This window comes from Apodemus sylvaticus, chromosome 13 (assembly GCF_947179515.1).
Source record: "Apodemus sylvaticus chromosome 13, mApoSyl1.1, whole genome shotgun sequence".
Lineage (NCBI taxonomy): Eukaryota > Metazoa > Chordata > Mammalia > Rodentia > Muridae > Apodemus > Apodemus sylvaticus.
In genome coordinates, this window is record NC_067484.1 from 87306856 (window position 1) to 87326925 (window position 20070).

Consider the following 20070-nt stretch of genomic DNA (forward strand, 5'->3'; position numbering starts at 1 on the left):
AGATTGTGTAAACATCTTTTACTCAACAGCTACCAACCATTTTAAGTGGTTTACTCTTCACATATTTATATCATTTTCTGTTTCTATCATGACTAATTTTACTCTTTAATCTCACCTCATTATCTTGTCATTTAATATTTCTCATCTTCCCTCTTCCCCCAAGACATATCTTGTCCTTAAAATTCACATATTTGAACATTTCCCTCAGTTTAAAATGTTTTATCAACTGTCCACTAGACCATCTAAACAGTCCCATAAATCCTAAAGAAATAGAAGGAGTCATAGAAAGTTTTCCAACCAAAAAAAGCACAGGACCAGATGGTTTCAGTGCAGAATTCTACCAGACCTTCAAAGAAGAGTTAACACCAATACTCTTCAAACTATTCCACAAAATAGAAACAGAAGGAACACTACCCAATTCCTTCTACGAAGCCACAATTACGCTGATACCAAAGCCACACAAAGATCCAACAAAGAAAGAGAACTTCAGACCAATTTCCCTTATGAACATCGATGCAAAAATACTCAATAAAATTCTTGCCAACCGAATCCAAGAACACATCAAAATGATCATCCACCATGATCAAGTAGGCTTTATCCCGGGAATGCAGGGTTGGTTCAATATACGGAAATCCATCAATACAATCCACTACATAAACAAACTCAAAGAACAAAACCACATGGTCATTTCATTGGATGCTGAAAAAGCATTTGACAAAATTCAGCATCCTTTCATGTTTAAAGTCTTGGAGAGAACAGGAATTCAAGGCCCATACCTAAACATAGTAAAAGCAATATACAGCAAACCGGTAGCCAGCATCAAACTAAATGGAGAGAAACTTGAAGCAATCCCACTGAAATCAGGGACCAGACAAGGCTGACCCCTTTCTCCTTATCTTTTCAATATTGTACTTGAGGTACTAGCTCGGGCAATTCGACAACATAATGAGGTCATAGGGATGCAAATTGGAAAGGAAGAAGTCAAACTATCATTATTTGCAGACGACATGATAGTCTACCTAAGTGACCCAAAAAACTCCACTAGAGAGCTCCTACAGCTGATAAACAACTTCAGCAAAGTGGCAGGTTATAAAATCAAGTCAAGCAAATCAGTGGCCTTCCTATACTCAAAGGATAAGCAGGCTGAGAAAGAAATTAGGGAAATGACCCCCTTCACAATAGCCACAAACGGTATAAAGTATCTTGGGGTGACTCTTACCAAACATGTGAAAGATCTGTATGACAAGAACTTCAAGACTCTGAAGAAGGAAATGGAAGAAGACCTCAAAAAATGGGAAAACCTCCCATGCTCATGGATCGGTAGAATCAATATAGTTAAAATGGCCATTTTGCCAAAAGCAATATACAGATTCAATGCAATACCCATCAAAATCCCAACACAATTCTTCACAGAGTTAGAAAGAGCAATTATCAAATTCATCTGGAACAACAAAAAACCCAGGATAGCTAAAACTATTCTCAACAACAAAAGAAAATCTGGGGGAATCAGTATCCCTGACCTCAAGCAATACTACAGAGCAATAGTGTTAAAAACTGCATGGTATTGGTACAGTGACAGGCAGGAGGATCAATGGAACAGGATTGAAGATCCAGAAATGAACCCACACACCTATGGCCACTTGATCCTCGACAAAGAGGCTGAAAACATCCAATGGAAAAAAGATAGCCTTTACAACAAATGGTGATGGTTCAACTGGAGGTCAGCATGCAGAAGAATGCGAATTGATCCATCCTTGTCTCCTTGTACTAAGCTCAAATCCAAATGGATCAAGGACCTCCACATAAAGCCAGACACTCTGAAGCTAATAGAAAAGAAACTGGGGAAGACCCTTGAGGACATCGGTACAGGGAGAAAGTTTCTGAACAGAACACCAATAGCGTATGCTCTAAGAGCAAGAATTGACAAATGGGACCTCATAAGGTTACAGAGTTTCTGTAAGGCAAAGGACACCATCAAGAGGACAGATTGGCAACCAACAAATTGGGAAAAGATCTTCACCAATCCTACATCAGATAGAGGGCTAATATCCAATATATATAAAGAACTCAAGAAGTTAGACTCCAGAAAACAGAACAACCCTATTAAAAATGGGGTACAGAGTTAAACAAAGAATTCTCACCTGAAGAACTTCGGATGGCGGAGAAGCATCTTAAAAAATGCTCAACTTCATTAGTCATTAGGGAAATGCAAATCAAAACAACCCTAAGATTTCATCTTACACCAGTCAGAATGGCTAAGATTAAAAATTCAGGAGACAGCAGGTGTTGGAGAGGGTGTGGAGAAAGAGGAACACTCCTCCACTGCTGGTGGGGTTGCAAATTGGTACAACCACTCTGGAAATCAGTCTGGCGGTTCCCCCGAAAACTGGGCACCTCACTTCCAGAAGATCCTGCTATACCAGTCCTGGGCATATATCCAGAGGATTCCCCACCATGTAATAAGGATACATGCTCTACTATGTTCATAGTAGCCCTATTTATAATTGCCAGATGCTGGAAAGAACCCAGGTATCCCTCAACAGAAGAGTGGATGCAAAAAATGTGGTATATCTACACAATGGAGAACTATTCAGCCATTAGAAACAATGAATTCATGAAATTCTTAGGCAAATGGATGGAGCTAGAGAACATCATACTAAGTGAGGTAACCCAGACTCAAAAGGTGAATCATGGTATGCACTCACTAATAAGTGGTTATTAACCTAGAAAACTGGAATACCCAAAACATAATCCACACATCAAATGAGATACAAGAAGAAAGGTGGAGTGGCCCCTGGTTCTGGAAAGACTCAGTGAAACAGTATTCGGCAAAACCAGAACGGGGAAGTGGGAAGGGGTGGGAGGGAGGACAGGGGAAGAGAAGGGGGCTTACGGGACTTTCGGGGATTGGGGGGGCTAGAAAAGGGGAAATCATTTGAAATGTAAATAAATTATATCAAATAAAAAAATTAAAAAAAATAAAAAAAATAAAATTACTTTTCTTAATGTATAATGCAGATTATAGCCTGATTACATTCTTCTTTGCAGCTAATATCAACTTATACTCAAGTACAAACCATGTTTGTCTTTCTGGGCCTGGGTTACCATACTCACATTCATTTTCTCTAGTTCCATTAATTTGTCAGAAAATTTTATGATATCATTTTTTTTAAAGCTGTGTCACAAACCATTGTGTAAAGTACCACACTTAAAATCCAATCTTTGGGTGAGGGGCATCTAAGTGTTTTCCAGTTTCTCTCTATTATAAGCAAAGCTGCTATAAGCAAGCATGTATTCTTGTGTTAGGATGGAGTGTCCTTTGAGTGTTTGCCCAAAAGTGATATGGTTGGGTCTTGAGGTAGATCAATTCCCAGCATGCTGAGAACTTCCCTAATTATTTCCAAACAGGCTGTAGCTGTTTGCACTCCCACCAGCAAAGGAGGAACATTTCCCTTGCTCTGCATCCTTGCCAGCATAAGTTGTCACTTGATACATTACAGCAATGTTTACTTATGCCCACATTATACTTTAGCAATGTGACCTCCTCTGAATCAGACCTTGGGGTAGTGCATGCAACAGGGTATTGTCAGGAAAAAATAGAATTATAAGTTAGTAGATGCTATCAAATATTTAAGATATCTATAGGAATAGTACAGATAGAATACCAGTAGGGAAATTCTGTAAATAAATAGAAAATCTATTCTAGCTCAAATAGCAGGTGTTCATTTTCCGCATGTTTGGACAAGTTAACTTTGAGTTCTAGTACTTCCTCTGAGGTGTTACCTAGTGCCCATAGAGCAGAGCAAAATGACAATGACTTCTCTAGTCATAGAAAGTCAAGTCAAGGCTTGTTGTATTATATCTTCTAATATATAAACTCATCAACCTGTTGTGAAATGCAGGGGTAAACAGGAATGTGTAATTATACCAAAGGCAAAACCAAAATCAGATAGACTCTACAGATAAAAGTTAAAAGAAGCAAGTGTAAATCATATACTGAAATACCTAAGTGAACCACTCAGAAAATATGATGATGAACTTCGGTAAAGGAAATGAGAATAAAAGTGGAACAAAATGAAAGAATAGGAATTCTAAAATTGAGTAGTATAACAAAACAGATGAAGAAGAAATCAGTGGAAGATTAATGACCACAAAAACCTTAGCAATCTTAAAGACAGCCTTTTAGATACACTTCATTTTAATATTTAACATAAATAAGTAGAAATAGGCAATCTATGAAAATCCATATCAATGAAACTGAAATTTTCCAAATACTTTGATAACCATAGATCTACAAAATGAAGAAATTATATTAAAACAAATGCAATAAGGTAGTAGCATAATAATCTGACTTCATTAGAACAGTAAGAAGAGTAGAGTGCAATATGTAGTAAAACACATTAAAGCAAATATCTGTTGAGTAATATAATCTATATCCTGAAAATGCAGATTTTAAATATTCATTTAATATTCATCATTTTTAGCTGAAATGTGGGAAAATTCACAGACAGAAAATGAAAGATATCAGACAATTATGCAAACTCAAAAAGAAACAGAGAGTGCCAGAATAAGTAATTATGTAGTCAATTATAAAATGTTGCATTTGTATATTCTCCTTTCCTCTTATAACCTGTTTCAAATAAAGCTTATAAAATATGTGGATAATTATATTGTTTGTCCTATAACATTCAGGCATTATCTGACAATATTAGCAAAGAAAAGCTAAATGTATGCAATGCGGTTCTGAAATAAGAAATTGAAACAGATGGTAAATATAAATTTTGGGAAAAATCAATATGTCTGGGGTAAATAAGAATACAAATTAATAAAACAAAATACATTTGTTCATATATATGAAGTACTTTTTTTAGAGTTTCTTTAATAATCACATAATTGTATTAGGTAATAATTATAGCAATATATTGTTGGGAACTTAATATCTAAGTAGGTAAGGATTAACTTTGCTATATAATAGCATAAACACAACGATGTAAAATCAGACAGAAAGGAAAACTCCTGTATGGAAATAGAGTTTCTAGAGCTTCTTACCTTTAAATTTAGCTTAATCTGAAGTAGATTACTTTACATTTATGTATACAAGCCTAATAAACATAAATGAAATAAAACATGTTTTAAAAATTAATTAATATATATCTACCGTTAGATAATAAGAACTTATTTAAAAAGAATGTTAAGGATTTGGAAATTACACATATATATACACTCATTCACAAACACAAACATATTTACACATGCGCACACTTGGACACATGCAAATTAAAGAGAGCTTTAAATTTTGTCTGAATAGCTTTTCTTGTTACTGAATTTCCCCAGGTGTATCCACATAAACACACACACCGTAATCTCTTCATTGATATTTACAGGACAAAGGGAGCCTCCATTAGCATGGATTTCAGGGGTGGCATAGAGAAAATAAATTCCTTTCATTCTGTGAAGCCATTCAATCAATCCAATGTCTAAATAATATTCTCAATCCAGGGGGAAAATGTTAAAGTTCACAATCTCAGTGGTAACAAATGCTTTAAGGAAAAGGATGATGAAATATTATATTATAATTTATAATGAAAACTATCTATTTAAAATAGAATTATGTAACTTTCCCTCTCCATTTTCTCCTACAAGTCTGTACTAATACACTCCTTTTAACCAGTCTCATCTATACCTTAAGATGAAATCCTCTATTTCTTTTATTAAAATAATATTATACATAAATATTAAATTTATATATATCTTAAATTTATATACATATAAATATATATCTTAAATTTATAAATAAGTATATATCTTAAATTTATATATACTAACATTAATTTATGTATATAAATTTAAGCTATAGATATAAATAAATATATATTTATATATATTTACATCTATAACTAAAACTTATTACCTGAAATATATATACACACACACAAACACAAACACACATTTAATTTTTATTTAGGATTGCATAAATTTTGGGTAATACGAATATCACTGTACAGTACACATTGCATGTTTAAGTTATAAATTATATGAATTATCGCTAACATCACTAGTAAAGGAAGGTATGCCTTTAAATAGTTATTTCTCTATTTAGTGTCAGCCCCCAATATAAGATATTACAAGGAAAGGTATAGACTGTATTTATAAGATAAACATTCTCAATTTAAAATATTTTTATTTTGTAGTAAGTCCTCTCATTATTAATTTTGGCATACATGTCAATATTTGTGTTGGAACTATGCTGAGACATGTTTTTAAGTCCTTCAGCTGCTAAATAACAACTGAGAGTCTTGTGGATTTCTTAGGTATTATCCTTGAAATCCTAATATAAGTGAATCTGGGTCTTACTAGAGTTTATCCAAAAAGAGGTGAGCAATTTGATTTCAAAATCTAAAACTGTTTTTACATTCCTTTAATATACCTCAACTATGATTTTCCATCCTTGTTACAAGTAGATTTTGAATTTTTTTTTATTCAATGTATTTTTTATTTACAGTTCAAATGATTTCCCCTTTTCTAGCCCACCACTCCCCGAAAGTCCCATAAGCCCCCATTTTGAATTTTAAATGCATTTAAATATCTAGTGTAAATATTTTACATAATAGAGGTTAGTTTTTACTTGGAAGCCATCTTGGGTCAAGGAGACAACATGTGGAGCAGGAAAGACTGGACAGAGAGAAATGATTGTAAGCCACCTTCCTCCTAGCTAAAGGAAACGGCTTGCATTTTTGGCTGTGCAGAACAGGGTTTGCTGAATTCTAACTGGTAGTTCACAAAGCTTTCTGTAAACATGAGCTTAACATTTAACTGCTAACATAAGAAATTTAGAGTAAATTGAATTTTCTTTGGCCTCCCAGATCCAGAAACAGAAATCCAGCAGCTGAGGAAGCTGGGTTAGCTGTTGCTTAGTTACGGTGAATACAATTGTAATGACCAGGATGTGCATTAATTCTGAGTACTGTCATTATGCACCGTGATAACACGAAAAGAAAAAGAATCTATTCAAAATGGTCTTAAAAAACATTTAAATTAATCAGCAGTGAAATTCGTTTTACTATATTTTATCTTTTGTTTTGAACAATTTTTCTCACTGTTTATATTAAAACCTAACAATACAAATGGAAGAAAATGTGCCTTTGCAGGTAGAAAAATATACTGTATTTCTGCCAGTGAGACAACAGGTAAGAAAGAAGTTATAAAGAGGAATAATGTGCATATGTATTTGCAACCACTGTAGAACATGTCTTCAGCTTTCCATTCCTGTCCAATGTGCTAACCTAGAATAAGGATTACTTTGAGACAGAAACTTACTATTTTCTTCTAAAAATCAATAACCCTAGTTTAGCTATACTGAGTATCTAAACTGAGAGAGAATGCTATATACATTATTGAGCAGTAGATACTCCTCACTAAGTCTATTTAGTCTGGTGTCCCAAATGCTCATGTAACTGTAGTGTCTTTAAAACAATTTTTCAAAAACATTTTATTTTCATGTTGGCTAAAATGAAACTCTTTATAAAAACGAATTAATATGAACTGTGAAATAAAGTATATATGTATTTTACTGTGCAGTTTACTTGATTTTTTCCTGGGTACTGCATGCTATTGTACATCTATTGGACAAATTATGAATTCCTATCAATACTCATGGCATAAGCAAAATATTTGTGAAGATCACTTTGCTGAGATGATAGCATCTATCCATTGAGGCCCGTGTCCTTTCTCCTTGGTCAGCTTATCTCTTTCTGCTGATGTAACCAAGCCATTCTCCCAGTATTTCATTGTCACTTAACTATGTTTAAAACTTTCATGTATTTCAGCCATTCATTCAACTAGGACAGATAATTACCAACCAAGTACATGTGACAAATCTACTCACTACATATAAGTAGAATTGTGACAGGGCTTCTGTAAAAAAGAACTTTCAGTTTCCCAACTTACTCCATTTTGTCCAATGGAAAGAAATATCCATTACGTTCTTTTCAAAATTTTCACTACATGTTTTCATTCCTTCTTCAAGAGAATATAATTTCTGTCATTGCTAAACATACACTCACACACACATACTCACCATAAACACACACCACACACAAACACACATATAGCCCACATGCATACACAGACACCCCTCTCCATATTCATACATACCCTAAACACACACACACCACATGAACACATGTACACATACCACACATACACACACATTACACACACACACACATACACATACCACATACACATAGACACAGAGATACAAAGATAGAGACAAAAAGAAAGAGTTAGAATTCCATTATAGTATACCTCTATTTATTACTTTGTGTTGGTATTCAAGAAGGAGTAAAAGTTTCAAGTGATGTGGGTGATGCACATATTCCTCCCTCTAATCGTAGAATCTTAAGATCTTTCCAATACAAATCATTTGCTATTTCAGATATAAACATAGCTCCCTTAAGTGGTTCAAAATCACATAACTAAGGAGAATTCTGGTTCACAAATGCAAACCAGATTTGGGCAATATCCATTGTAATGTTTCTATAGCTCTACTTGCACAATGAACATAAACACTGAATTATGTATCTCTCTAGAAATGAGTTCCACAGCAACCTTTAATGTGGGAATTATTGTTCCAGATACAAAAGATAAATATATGGAAGTCTAGGGAAAAATAATAGAAATACCTGGATATTACATCATCTAATACCTTATTTCTTTATGTTTCTTCCTAAATCAAGGTTAGATCTTGAAAGATTGTTTGGAAGAAAGCTAAAAAAAAAAATATTTCCACACAGGCCTGAAAAACTGAGTTGGATGACTGGGGCCAAAGTTTTAAGTTTTATCTATCTATCTATCTATCTATCTATCTATCTATCTATCTATCAAGCTAGTTTACTTTAACTCTTACTACAGTCAAAGGAGATGGGAGGCAGAGAATGAGGAGAGTCAGCAAGCCTAGAGTAGCCAACACATCAACCAAGACAGGGGAGACCTTCTGCTACAAGACAGGGGCTGGAATCTAGTCCCAGCTGCTGATTCCTGTCCTGTGGATACCACTTGCACAGCACACTCCATGTATTTGAGCACACACACACACACACACACACACACACACACACACACACACACAGACAGACACAAACAATTGAACAACAAATAAAAATATATTTAGTCCAAGTCTTGGTTTGGCATTTTTATATTTTTATACATCCTTTATGTACTTTTACCTTTGCTTAGTTGTTTCTAATATTCTTGCACTTATGATAATTTTAAATTAATATTAAACATGGTGGTAGAAATCAATATAACTTTATTTTAATGTCAGTAATATAGTTCAGCAGAACTCAATACAGTACTCCTACAATTCAAAAATGATTTTGGTGGTACTTTGAAAAATGTTCCTATACAAGGTATCATTTTAAAGAATAAGCCAATGATGCAGAGGTTTCTAAATTATATACTTGAGCTCTGCCAATACTTCATTCTATTTCTTTATAAATCCAGCTAAAGGCAGAGAACATTATACATATATTCCTATTTGTCTTATTACCTTATTCTATCCCTCTGTCTATAAAGGGACAATGAGAGATTGAATATTCTTATTTCTAAATTCCAAACAACAAAATTATACAAAATTCAAAAAAAATGTCATAACTATAGAAGACAAGAAGATAGCCCATACGAAATTCAGTGTGACTAGTTACAGATAGGACACAAATTTGCAATTGATTCAGTGTCCCTTAGGACAACTGTAACATACTCAGCTTGGTACAGAGTAAGTTCCAAGTAGAGAAAAGCTTAGGTCTACACATGCTGATACACACCTTTAATCTCAGTATTCAGGAGACAAAGTCATGCAGACCTCTGAGTTCAAAGTTAATCTACAGAGCAAGTTCCAGGACAGCTGAGCATAGTCAGTGATAGAGTTGGGATAACAGCAAACTGGTGATAATAGAACAAAGGGGCCAAGATCCAGCCCTAGCAAGCAGCAGGACTCATCATCTTTGGCCTTGTAGCTCTGGAATTAGAATCAAGAGTAGAAGGATACTACTGGGAAAATTAATGATTGTTACCTGGAGCTAAGAAATTAGTGGTGATTAAGAAGAGATCTAAACAAAGAATTTTCACCTGAAGAAATTCAGATGGCCGAGAAGCACCTTAAGAAATGCTCAACATCATTAGTCATTAGGGAAATGCAAATCAAAACATCCCTGAGATTTCACCTCACACCAGTCAGAATGGCTAAGGTTAAAAACTCAGGAGACAGCAGGTGTTGGCAAGGATGTGGAGAAAGAGGAACACTCCTCTACTGCTGGTGGGGCTGTAAGATGGTACAACCACTTTGGAAATCAGTCTGGCGGTTCCTCAGAAAACTGGGCATGATACTTCCGGAGGACCCTGCTATACCTCTCCTGGGCATATACCCAAAGGATTCCCTGGCATACAATAAAGACACATGCTCCATTATGTTCATAGCAGCCTTATTTATAATAGCCAGAAGCTGGAAAGAACCCAGATGTCGCTCAGTGGAGGAATGGATACAGAAAATGTGGTATATTTACACAATGGAGTACCTTACTACTCAGCAATTAGAAACAATTAGGCAAATGGTTTGATCTGGGAAATATCATCTTAAGTGAGATAACCCAGTCACAAAAGAATACACATGGAATGTAATCTCTGATAAGTGGATATTAATTAGTCCAGAAGCTCTGAATACCCAAGGCACAATTAGCATAACAAATGACTCCCATGAAGAAGTAAGGAGAGGGTCCTGATCCTGGAAAGGCTTGATCTAGCATTGTAGGGGAGTATCAGGACAGAGAAAAAGGAGGGAGGTGATTGGAGAATGGGTGGAGAAAAGAAGATTTATGGGACATATGGGGAGGGGGGAACTGGGAAAGGGGAAATCATTTGGAATGTAAACAAAGAATATAGAAAATAAAATTATATGATTAAAAAAAGAGAAGAGACTTGTATTGCTAACTTGAAATCTTCTGGAATGTGTTTTCTTGGAGCACAAAGAAGCTGGGTTACAGAGATAGCCAAGGTTGTACTTTGTTCTGCAACTGGACTTGGTAATATATAAGAATCATCCAGATTGTACTAGTTTTGAAGTTATGAAGTAGTCATGGAGAACAACTGAGGATTGGCCCTGTGAGGGGCCAGGAAGACTGTTGGTGGAGGTGCAGCCTCACTTGCAGTTAAAGGCTCAGGGCTGAGGGAGTTATGAGAAGAAGCTAATACTTGACACTGTGAAGAGAGCCTATGAGAGGCTAATGATGAAGGCTAGTTGGAGAAGACTCCAGTGAATTTGAGATGTCAGTACCATAGGATGATCACCAAGAACAGCATCAGCAGAGGAGTAGAGTCAACCAGAGCCTAAAATACTATAGAGAGTAGAGCTGGAGAAGTGACCGAAGCCCTTTGGAAGAGCCTAGAAGATTATGTGGAACATTGGATCAAGAAAAGGAAGTGCTTGCTCATAGGAAGCTGACACAGCTGTCTCCTGAGAGGTTCTGCCAGATCCTGACCAATACAGATGTGGATGCTCCCAGCCAAAGATCAGACTGAGCACAGGGACCTCAATGGAGAAGTTAGAGGAGGGACTGAGAGAGCTGAAGGAACCTTATCTGGCATCAACAGGAGGGACAGCCCTTGGTTCTGTGAAGGCTTGATGCCCCAGTGTAGAGGAATGCTAGGGTGGAGAGGAGGAAATGGGTGGGTGGGTTGGGTGGCACCCTCAAAGAAGCAGGGTAAGGGGAGATGGGTTAGTGGGTTTGCAAATGGGAAACCTGGAAAGGAGATAACATTTGAAATGTAAATAAATAAAATATCCAATTGAAAAAAAAAGAACCAGTAAAATTTAAGTTACCTTCAAGACCCAAAGGTATTAGAGGTGCAAGAGCTATGTTATACTGGCTGAGGAAATCTGCTTACAGGGAGTGGAACCCACTTAAGAGAATCAAATTTGTTGCTACTGAATTTCAGATCTTCCAGTAGAAGTCAATAAAGATGAAAGGAGTTAGAGATCTGAAGAATACTTTGAAATTGCACATGAGAAACACAATTTGGAATTTGACCAGTTAGTTTGGGGTCTTGCGAGTCCAATATTTCCTCACTGTGACCATTTGGGAATGGTAATTTGTATTCTATGGTACTGGAGATATGTGATCTGCTTTTTGATTTAGTCTTTATAGGGGGATTACAGAGACATTGAGACAGAGACATCTTTTTTATTAGATATTTTCTTTATTTACATTTCAAATGTCATCCCCTTTCCTCATTTCTCTTCTGTAAACCCCCTCTCTCATCCCCCTCCCATGCTCACCGGCTTCCCACTTCTGCTTACCTGCCCTGGCATTCCCCTCCCCTTCACAGGACCAAGGGCCTTTCCTCTCATTGATGTCCAAAAAGACCATCCTCTGCTACATATGCGGTTGGAGCCATGGGTCCTCGATTTTTAACATTGTTGAGACTGCTATAGACAGTGGGAACTTTTGAAGGTAGATTATGTATTTTCATTATGTGAGGGCTAAGTATGACCCCCCATAGACTCATATGTTTGAACAAGCCTATGGGGGCCCATAAGTGAAATGTGATGGTTTGAATATGCTTATCTCAAGGAGTGGCACTATTAGAAAGTATGGCCCTTTTAAAGTAGGTGTGACTTTGATTGAGGAATGTGTCACTCTAGAGGTAGGTGTTAAGACCCTCTTAGCTGCATGGAAGAGATACTCCTCTTCTGACTGCTTAGAGAACATGACATAGAGTTCTCAACTCCTCCAGCACCATGCCTAACCGAATGCTGTCATGCTTCCTTCTATGATGATAATGGACTGAACCTAAGGACCTATGAGCTAGCCCCAATTAAGTATTATCCTTTATAAGAGTTGCCTTGGAAGCCTTGGTGGTGGCACACGCCTTTAATCCTAGCAATTGGGAGGCAGAATACACATGGAATTCAGTCACTGATAAGTGGATATTAATTAGCCCATAAGTTCTGAATACTCAAGACACAATTAACACATCAAATGATTCCCAAGAAGAAGGAAGGAGAGGTCCCTGGTCCTAGAAAGGATTGATGCAGCATTGTAGGGAAGTACCATGACAGAAAAATGGGAGGGGCATGATTGGGGAGGGAAGAGGGCTTATGGGACTCACAGGGAGGGGGTGAACCAGGAAAGATGAAAGCATTTGGAATGTAAACAAAGATTATAGAAAAAAAAAAGAGTTGCCTTGGTCATAGTGTTTCTTCTCAGTAATGAAACACTAATTATGACAATGTCATTACTAAGATATCTCATTATATATATTTAAATATTTTAAAATACCAAAAGGTTAGAAACACTGCTCCTTCCTAGCATTTTAGGTATATCATGTTACTTGTATGTACATTCACTGTGTAGCATAGTGTGTGTCTATATATGTGTAATTGTGCTTGTGTATGTGTGTACATTTATGTTTCCATTAGCATGAAGTAGAAAGAGTATGCTTTGAATTGTCCTAAATGATAACGTACTGTATTTTTCCATGTATTTCCATTTTATATAACAAATATGTATTTGTTATATATTTGTATACACACACATGTACATGTGGAAAGGAGATTTCTTAGAGTGTTTTTCAGGCTGTTGTCCATCTATTTCAGCAATGACTGAATGGAATGTTCAAGAATCTAATAGTTGTTCAGCACGAGAAGCTGGAAGTCTCTATTGGTCTTCATTATATGGCAGAACCTGGAAGAAATAGGTTCTACATCAGTGAAGGACTAGACTTGCCAGGCAGAGTGAAGGCAAGTAGACAAAGAACAAAATGCTGTTTTTCTTCCATGTGCTCAATACCAATGGTCAGCAAATGACACGGCCCAGAATTAGGTAGAACTCAAAAGAATCAAGATGAGATTTCCCACTTCAAATGATTTAATTAACAAAAATCCTCACAGCTGTACCCAGGCTATTAAGTTTTATTTAATTTTGGACATAGTGAAATTGTCAATAAGAGTAACATCCATAAAGGCCTAGCTATGATAATTAATACAATTTGATCTATGAATATAGAATATTCACTGTAATTATGTATTACTCTGATGTAAAGATCCATAAACATGTCTCAATGTGTTATTTTTAATTGTATTTAAATGTACGTATATGTGAACATTTGTATAAGTGCAGTACATGTAGATGCCAGAACACAGTATCAACAGTTCTGGTGCTGGAGTTACAAAGAGTTGTGAGCTACAAAACACCCTATGTGGGTGCTGAGACAGGAACTTAATTCCTCTGTATGTAAAATGCATGTTCTTAAGCATTGAGCCATGAGTCTGGCCCAATAGAACCACATTTTTTTTTAGAAATTCTTGAAGTTAACTTTCCTATTTTTCTTCCTGATAAATTGTTTTAAAATAAATTTCCATTTTATGGATGTGATTATGCATTTTGCTACATAATTACAAAGGGAGTCACTGTTATTTTGTCTGCATATTTTCAGTTATTAGATATTGTGTACTCTGTTTTTAGGTATTGTCGAATTTTAATTGGCTTAGCTTGAGTAAATTAATATTCATTCACCTGCAATGACTTTACTGATTCAACAATAGTTACAACATGTATGGCTCAGTATTGAAAGACTTGAATTCTGGGGCTGGAGAGATGGCTCAGCGGTTAAGAGCATGGCATATATCCAGAGGATTCTTCAGCATGCAATAAGGACACATGCTCCACTATGTTCATAGCAGCCCTATTTGTAGTAGCCAGAAGCTGGAAAGAACCCAGGTATCCTTCAATGGAGGAATGGATACAAAAAAAATGTGGTCTAACACAATGGAGTACTATTCAGCCATTAGAAACAATGAATTCATGAAATTCTTAGACAAATGGATGGAGCTGGAGAACATCATACTAAGTGAGGTAACCCAGTCTCAAAAGATCAATCATGGTATGCACTCACTGATAAGTGGATATTAGCCTAGAAACTTTGAATACCCAGGACATAATCCACAAATTAAATGATGTCCAAAAAGAATGGAGGAGTGGCCCCCTGGTTCTAGAAAGACTCAGTGCAAGAGTATAGGGGAATTCCAGAAGAGGGAAGTGGGAAGGGGTGGATGGAAGAATAGGGGGACAGAAGAGGGCTTATGGGACTTGCGGGGAGTGGGGACCCAGAAAAGGGGAAATCATTTGCAATGTAAATAAAAAAACCCCACAGAATCATGAGTCAAAAAAAAAAAAAAGAAGAAGAAAGATTTGAATTCCAAGACTACAGTTATATTAGTTACCACTGACAATTTAGTAAAGGACATTACATACCAAGGCATGGTTCCAAGGTTTTGATGCTTAAGTACATGAAACAAAAGTGAACAATTCCTTCATGACTTCAAATAGCTCAAGCAATTGTCTTTACTCAATACCTTCAGTACATAATCAAAAATCAATACAAATGTCACAATTATCTCTTGAAATCATAGGTATTTACTCACAGTTTGTAAGAACCTGTGACAATTTCAATAGCAACTGGGAATAAAATTCAGGCTGTACAAATTGCTAATTCAATTGAAGTGTATCACTTTTTCCTAAAGGAATTTATTCTATTATTAATTATGCATCTTTATATGAGTGTGTACACATGAATACTATGATAACAGAGGCTAAAAAATGTTCAGATACATGGGAGCTGCAGTTACTGATGATAGTGCTCTCACTATCACCAACACATTTGCTTAGAACTAAACTGCATTCTTTTCCAAGTACCTTATAAACACTATTGACTTCTGAGTCACATATTCAAGCCTTGATTACACCACTTTGCCATCTTTTACAATGAATGTAGATATACTTGGAGTTGAACAAAATAGTATGTCAGTATGGAGAGCCTGACATGTATTACCTCCTGCTATACTTTATTATTTTATTTCCCTCCATTCTACCCCTAACCTATTTCACAAATACATGGTTATATTTTCTGGTGGCTTTAAAGGAACGTCATATTCCTATTCTGAACTTGTCTACCTGATCATCTGAATAAATCCCTTGCAGTTCCACATTTCAAGTTATCCTACTGTGAACTTGAAATTTTTACCCCATTATCAACTGGCAAGGCAACAATAAGATACTTGCTCTTTGAAGAAAGTATTTTATCTGTTAAGTGATTTTTGTGTGACTGTAACAAGTGGAACACATAATAAATTAAAACAGTGCTTTCCATTATCTGTCATCTGATCTTTTCATTTTTTCATACATATCGCTGCAACTAATTAAGGGCTATCAAGCTATGTCTCACTTACGTTTCTGGACACAAGTTTACTGTCACAATCATTTGTCTCACTTACATAATTAGGTGGGTGACAGTATTTGGGTCTATGACCTCTTTACTTCAGAGGTGCAAATTTTATGGTTATGATGTAAGTCAGACTGTATGATAACTTGATTATTATTTCTTCAACAGCCTGGACCCTATTTCAGTGTTCACTTTTTTTTTTTTGGTGCCAGTAATTCACTATGAATCCCTTAAGAAATTTACTTCTTTTGCAGTGCTTGGCTATGCAGCCACAGAAATCAATTTATGCTTTGTAAATAAATTGTTAATAAACTCATTTATTAGCATTTGCCACAAAAACCAATAACTTCCTTAACCTATTATTCAACTTTTCCAGAAATAGGAAGGAGAAATATTTTGCATACCATATAAAATTGGCATTTTAAAGTTCTGCAGAATACCCTATTTGAATTCAAAGGGTCTACTGTTATAAATGCCATTTCACTTACATCTGGATAAGGGTTTGTTGAATGTCATAAATGTACTTATCCCTTAATTATTACATGGGACATGGTAAGTTTTTCATGCAGAGCTGCTCGAAAATCAGCTGTGTATGTGCTTATATTCCACATTATATCATAAGAACAGCTATATAGATATATATGTGTGTATCAGTTCACTCATGACAATCATATACATAGGTTAAAAATAGTTTAAGGCTTCGGATGAGGACTAGTAAACCCACCACAGTAGAATTCAGTACATTTTTTGTTTCCCTTCCCTTTTTATTATCTATTTTCACAGCATAGGCATGCAAGCTATAATCTATTTTTCATTTACAAATATGTTCAAATCTTCTTTAATTTGTGTTTGTATTCATAACAACTTTTTTGCAACTTAGTCTCTTTTTTGGGGGCTGTTATTTTTTGGCTTTTCAAGATTTTTTTTTTTTGTCATATTCTTCTTCAAATAAGACTTTAGAAAAATAACAATGTCCGTTGGTTGGGTGCAAATATCTGCATCTGCCTCTTTCAGCTGCTTGTTGGGTCTTTCGGACTGCAGTCATGATAGGTCTACATTTGTGAGTACTCCAGACCCTCCGTAATAGTGTCAGGTCTTGGGGCCTACCCTTGAACTGGAGACCACTTTGGGCCTCTTGCTGGAACTTCTTCTCCACTGTCTCCTCTCCATTTCCATCCCTGCAGTTCTTTCAAATATGAACAATTATGGATGAGAGTTTTGACTGTGGGATGGCAACCCATCCCTCACTGATGCCCTGTCTACCTGCTGGAGGTGAGCTCTACAAGTGCCCTCTCCCGAGTATATGGCATTTCATCTAAGGTCTCTCTCTTTGAGTCCTGAGATTCTCTCACCTCCCAGGTCTCTGGTACATTCTGGAGGGTCTCACAACCTCCTACCTCTCAAGGTTGCCTGTTTCCATTCTTTCTGCTGACCCTCAGGGATCCTGCCGATCCACGAGCATGGCAGATTATTCCATTTTCTGAGGTCTTCTTCGATTTCCTTTTTCAGAGACCTGAAGTTCTTGTCATATAGATCTTTCACTTGTTTGGTTAGAGTCACACCAAGATACTTTATATTGTTTGTGGCTATTGTGAAGCATGTCATTTCTCTAACTTCTTTCTCAGCCTGCTTATCCTTTGAGTATAGGAAGGCAGCATATTTGCTTGAGTTGATTTTATAACCAGCCACTGTGCTGAAGTTGTTTATCAGCTGTAAGAGTTCTCTGGTAGACGTTTTTGGGTCACTTAAGTAGACTATCATGTCATCTGCAAATAGTGATAATTTGACTTCTTCCTTTCCAATTTGTTTCCCCTTGACCTCGTTATGTTGTCTAATTGCTCTAGCTAGAACTTCAAGTACTTTATTGAAAAGATATGGAGAAAGAGGACACCCTTGTGTAGTCCCTGATTTTGGTGGGTTTGCTTCAAGTTTCTCTCAATTTAGTTTGATGTTGGCTACTGGTTTGCTGTTTATTGCTTTAACAATGTTTAGGTATGGGCCTTGAATTCCTGTTCTTTCCAATACTTTTAGCATGAAAGAATGCTGGATTTTGTCAAATGCTTTTTCTGCATCTAATGAGATGATCATATGGTTTTTTTCTTTGAGTTTGTTTATGTAGTGGAGAGCTGAAGCCGACTTGATCATGGTGGATGATCATTTTGATGTGTTCTTGGATTCGGTTGGCAAGAATTTTATTAAGTATTTTTGCATCAATATTCATAAGGGAAATTGGCCTGAAGTTCTCTTTCTTTGTTGGATCTTTGTGTGGTTTTGGTATCAGCGTAATTGTGGCTTCATAGAACGAGTTGGGTAGAGTTCCTTCTGTTTCTATTTTGTGGAATAGTTTAAAGAGTATTGGTGTTAGGTCTTCTATGAAGTTCTGATAGAATTCTGCAATGAAGCCATCATAGATCCAGAAATGAACCCACACAGCTATGGTCACTTGATCTTCGACAAAGGAGCCAAAAACCTCCAGTGGAAAAAAGATAGCCTTTTCAACAAATGGTGCTGGTTCAATTGGAGGTCAGCATGCAGAAGAATGCGAATTGATCCATTCTTATCTCCATGTACTAAACTTCACTCCAAGTGGATCAAGGACCTCCATGTAAAACCAGACACACTGAAACTAATAGAAAAGAAACAGGGGAAGAGCCTAGAGGACATGGGCATGGGGGAAAAGTTCCTGAAGAAATCACCAATAGCTTATGCTCTAAGATCATGAATTGACAAATAGGACCTCATAAAATTACAAAGATTCTGTAAGGCAAAGGACACTGTTAAAGGGGCAAAACAGCAACCATCAAATTGGGAAAGGATATTCACCAACCCTACAGCTGATAGAGGGCTAATATCCAATATATACAAAGAACTCAAAAAGTTGGACCCCAGGGAACCAAATAACCCCATTAAAAATGGGGCACAGATCTAAATAAAGAATTTTCACCTGAAGAAATTCGGATGGCGGAGAAACATCTGAAATATGGCTAATATCCAATATATTCAAAGAACTCAAGAAGTTAGACCCTAGGGAAACAAATAACCCTATTAAAAATGGGGTACAGATGTAAACAAAGAATTTTCACCTGAAGAAATTTGGATGGCCCAGAGGCACCTTAAGAAGTGCTCAACATCATTAGTCATTAGGGAAATGCAAATCAAAACAACCCTGAGATTTCACCTCACACCAGTCAGAATGGCTAAGGTCAAAAACTCAGGAGACAGCAGGTGTTGGCGAGGATGTGGAGAAAGAGGAACACTCCTCCACTGCTGGTGGGGCTGTAAGATGGTACAACCACTTTGGAAATCAGTCTGGCAGTTCCTCAGAAACCTGGACATGACACTTCCGGAGGACCGTGCTATACCTCTCCTGGGCATATACCCAAAGGATTTCCCGGCATGCAATAAAGACACATGCTCCATTATGTTCATAGCAGCCTTATTTATAATAGCCAGAAGCTGGAAAGAACCCAGATGCCACTCAAAGGACAAATGGATATAGAAAATGTGGTATATTTGCACAATGGAATACTACTCAGCAATTAGGAACAATGAATTCACAAAATTTTTAGGCAAATGGTTTGATCTGGAAAATATCATCCTAAGTTAGGTAACCCAGTCACAAAAGAATACACATGGAATGCAATCTCTGATAAGTGGATATTAATTAGCCCAGAAGCCCTGAATACCCAAGGCACAAATCGCATAACAAATGACTCCCATTAAGAAGTATGGAGAGGGTCCTGATCCTGGAAAGGATTGATCTAGCATTGGAGGGGAATATAAGGACAGAGAAAA